This window comes from Octopus sinensis, linkage group LG22, assembly GCF_006345805.1.
Source record: "Octopus sinensis linkage group LG22, ASM634580v1, whole genome shotgun sequence".
NCBI lineage: Eukaryota > Metazoa > Mollusca > Cephalopoda > Octopoda > Octopodidae > Octopus > Octopus sinensis.
Genome location: NC_043018.1, coordinates 22,756,278 through 22,761,277, shown reverse-complemented (window position 1 = coordinate 22,761,277; position 5,000 = coordinate 22,756,278).

Genomic DNA, 5,000 nt, shown 5'->3' with positions numbered 1-5,000 from the left:
ATTACTCGTGACCCGTTGGGTCACCGGGAAAGTCTGAGTTTCCTAGCAACGGAGTTTTGTTTCATGTTTTTTTTTTCTTTTCCAGGTTATTTTGCATGCTTTCAACAAATATGACAAAGAAATCACGCGGAAACGGCACCTTTTCCCCAGAGTAGGAAAGATTTGGCTGCTATTTCTTGCACGCCCTACTACCACGTAACAGGCATTTCGAGTCCTTTATCGCAAAAAAAAAAAACGCCCTGTTACGTGGGTGGTAGCAGGACGTGCTAGAAATAGCAGCCAAATCCTTGGATCTGAGATACGTTGAATGCACTCTTAAAACGCTTTGCAATAGTATACCGTTGGGGCGATATTTCGCTTTGACTCTCAGAACTGTCATCCAGATGAGCTGATTTCATTTGTTAATTTCCGTAATTTTCGTTTGTTTATTTACTTATTTTTTAAGTGAAAGAGAAGAGAAAGTGAAAGATGTATGAATGTGTATATGAAACGGACGTCTGTGTGTGTGTGAGAGAGAGAGAGAGAGAGGGAGAGAGGGAGAGAGAGAGAGAGAGTGCCAATTACCATTTACCATTTACACCTACATAAAAACACACTCACTCTATCTCTCTCTTACACACACACATACATACACGCGTACATACAAAAAAGATGCACGCATATGTATTGATGTATGTACATATACATGACAACATACTCCTTCACTCACTCTCTCTCTTTCTCTCCTTTTTTTTTCTCTCTCTCTCTCTCTTTCACACACATGCCCATTTCATATACACGTACATGAAAATACCTGAAAGTAGGTAGGATCAGTATTTTTCGGTCGATAAATGATTGATTGATTGATGGATGGATCTTTTCCTTTTGAACGGCAGATGTCAACACAATTTCTAGTTAACTTAACACTGTTAAACTTCGTATACTGGTAGAATGTGTTTATAATTCATCATTTTTTCTTGGCTTTATTGAGAAAATTCTAAAGTTTGTAAGATATTTCGTCTGAAAATCCGAGCATTTCGGCAATTTTAACCGATCGATTACCTCCATTCAACTAAAATCATTTGCTGCGTCTAAAACTGAGACAACATTCTGTAACTAACCCTAAACCTCCCCCTTACCCTACGTACGTACACACACACACACACATATTTATGTGTGTGCGTGCGTGCGTGTGTGTTTTCTCTCCCCAACTACTAGATAATCAGTGTCAGTGTATTTATGTCCCCGAAACTTAGCAAGTCGGCAAATCAAACCGATAGAAGAAGTACTAGGCTTTAAAAAAAAAACTGCGGTGATTTCATTCGACTAAAATGCTTCATGGCGGTGCCCCAGCATGACCGCAATCTAATTACCGAGAGAAGTAAAAGAAAAAGAATAAAAAACAACAACAAACAAGATCAAGACTAACATCGGTGCTGTTGGAACCCCGAAGCTAAATGGACCCAACTAAATACCACAAGTTAATTTAATGAATGATCGACCAGATTTGGACAATCCCCTTCGCTTTTAAAGAACTGTTTTTGGGATCTATCCGGTTTGAACGGCAGTTTTTTCTAGCGGTGTCATATGAAATTGTCACCCATAATTATGACCCTAGTATCGATCTATTGCATTTCAATCTGTTTTGCGGTTAGGGTTAGGGGTGGGGGGAAGGGTATCTTTTTTTCTTCAGAAATGTAAATAAATCCAATCTGTTCCTTAAACGAGGAAATATTCATACGGCACATAATGTTTTTTTTTATCTCAATAGACGTCATTGATTAGTTGAAATTGCAGAAATTGAAGAAAAGAAACAACAAATATCTTACAAACTATAGGATTTTCTCAATAAAGCCAAGAGAAAAAGATGTTTCATAAACACATTCTACCAGTATACGAAGTTTAAAAGTATTTAGTTACGTGGAAATTATTTAAAAACTGCCGTTCAAACCGAAAAGATCCCTGCTTTTTTTTTTTTTTTTTATCGATCTCTAATTCTGCTAAAGCGGAGGTTTTGTTTTCCGTTGCGTCCGTGGACAAGATATCTCAAGAACCACTGGATGAGTTTGGATGAAACTTTCAGGGATGTTTGGCCTCGTGACTGGCACAAACTGATCAGATTTTATTATCAATCCGGTACTGGACAAGGATTCTTGATTATTTTCTCTGCTTTTTTTCTTAATTTTTCAAAGCGGTCGGGTTCATTTTTAGTATTCTCGTTTGTGAGAGCAGTCGAGTTTATTTCAGATATCCTCATTCTAAAAATCATCTCCAGTTAATCGTTGAGAGGACGTTGGTGCTGCCTTGGCGGAGGTTTAATTTGATTTAATTCTTTAGGAAACATTTTTTCACGCCGAGAGTTGCTGAAGCATGGAACAAACTGCCGGCATCAGTTGTTAGTTGTCGGAGCACTGCATCCTTCAAAACTTCCATGCTTCCTGAGATTCGCCAACACTACACCTGATTTTCTCTCCTCCATACACACACAAGCATGTATCTGACTCATACATTGTTCGCTTTCCAGACATTTCTACATTACTGCATATGCTTTATACGCACCTTCTGACAAGTTCTGGTGCACCTGAGCACTGTATACAATAATTTCATTATTATTATTTATCCCTTTAACGTAGCAAAAAAAAAAAAAAAGTAAAAGGACTTCCCAATTACGTGTGAAGGGAGATAACTGAGATGTATTGTTTGTAATCTACAGTTATGCCTCTTGATTTGAAACGAATTTGACTTCTTTTTGAAGAAAATTATCTGCGAAGCTTCGTGATTAAGTCTGTTACTTTTTACCTGGGCACCGGTTGTTTGCTGCATTAAGACATTGGATGGTGGACAGAAGAAAGGGAGGAGGAGGACTGCTTACCGATGAAAATTCTTTCTTTCGTTCGACTTTGCTCAGTGTTCGTTTGACCACACACACACACACACACAAAGTTGAATAAAATTCGGGCAAAGCTCATCCACAGTTATTGGCTATCTGATGTCAGCACACAGTAGGAATACTCCCGTCACTTGATATATTAATTTTAAAGTTAAAAAAAAAAAATGCGAAGGTAGAAAGTGAAAACAAAAAAAAAAGTAATCTCACCAAAGTTATTTCCCTTCGAATGTATTTCGGTCCCTTTTTTAATCGTGGGTTTACAACTCGGTGATATCCCAACCGATTTTCGGCCATGCCCCACCGAGTCAGTTCTAAAATCCTGATGCCCCCTTGTAAGATTCAATTTTTATTATTCAAAATTTGGTTAATGTTTACAATATTATCCGAAAACAAAATAAAATGAATAAAATAGCGCAACGGACGCAAAAAAAAAAAAAACGTGTAAGAAACGAATATGAAAAAAAAAAAAATGCGTAGAAATCAACGGTGTGGGGAGGACTTCGGAAAATTCCCAAGATCCGAGTTTTTCCCTTATAACTTTAAGGAAAATGTTTTTTTATTATGAAATCTTTATATATAAAAGAGAGGTTGTGTGCTGTCTGTCTCCTACGATTTAGATTCCAAACTACTCCCACATTTTGCGGTGCAGTTTAACCAAAACCGGGTATCTTATAGTCGTGATTCATATCGGGCCCTTCTGGGTATTAGCGCGCGTCTACGATGAGTCTACGATTAAAAAAAAAAATTACCATCATTTTTTCCCATTTTTAATACATTTTTTTTGCATATATAAGGGAAGTAACTCTCTAAAAATTTATTAAATCTCAGAACGTAAAAAGCTACAGTAACACCCCACCTTTGTGGTTAGCCATATTGAGATTGCTATTATACATCTCTAAAAATGCTTATATAGTTATTTCTCTTACAAACCCAGCAACGCCGGGCGATACTGCTAGTTTTATATAGAAACCTTCCAACCTGCATAGAATACGAAAGCTGGAAATCACGGGTACAACTGATGCCTGAAAATATTAAGTGCTGTTTGGGAACGTGTATCATATACGGAGCCCAGGCGCCAAGGAAATATGTCATGCGTTTCACGTTTTATACAAGACAGGCAAAGGATTAACAAAGCTACAGGCATTTAAAGCTTTTCATGATTCATAACAGGATTTATAAGTTTCGTTACTAACGTGGAAGTTCTCAATACCAATATTGTTTTGGCCATACATGTACGTCACGCTTACACTCGTTTACTATGTATTTATGGTGGAGGCGCAATGGCCCAGTGGTTAGGGCAGCGGACTCGCGGTCGTAGGATCGCGGTTTCGATTCCCAGACCGGGCGTTGTGAGTTTTTATTGAGCGAAACCACCTAAAGCTCCACGAGGCTCCGGCAGGGATGGTGGTGATCCCTGCTGTACTCTTTCACCACAACTTTCTCTCACTCTTACTTCCTGTTTCTGTCGTACCTGTATTTCAAAGGGCCGGCCTTGTCACTCTCTGTGTCACGCTGAATATCCCCGAGAACTACGTTAAGTGTACACGTGTCTGTGGAGTGCTCAGCCACTTACACGTTAATTTCACGAGCAGGCTGTTCCGTTGATCGGATCAACCGGAGCCCTCGTCGTCGTAACCCACGGAGTGCTTCCATCCATGTATTTAGGACAACCCAGCGCTATACTATCATCCCCGCCCACGCTACTACTACCATCTTCATCGTCATTTAGCGCCCACTTTTCTATGCTTGCATGGGTCAAATAGATTTTGTCGAGGCAGATTTTCTGCTGCCAGGCGCCCCTCCTGTCATCAGCCCTCACCTGTTTCCAAGCAAGGTAGTGTTTTCCCATAGCTAGATATGGAAACTAACAACCTCGGTTGTAAGACGATGGCGCTCATTTACAATCATCAGGTGATGTCTAGTCAAGGATACACACGCACAGAAACTCACCAACCCACACACAAACACCCCCACATACACACCCCCACATGTATCCCCCATACACATACACCACACACACACACATGTACGACGGGTTTCTTTCGGTTCGGCTCGGATATATAGTAGAAGGGTTAGGGAGAAGGGTATCTTTTTTTTCTTCAGAAATGTAAATAAATCCAATCTGTTTCTT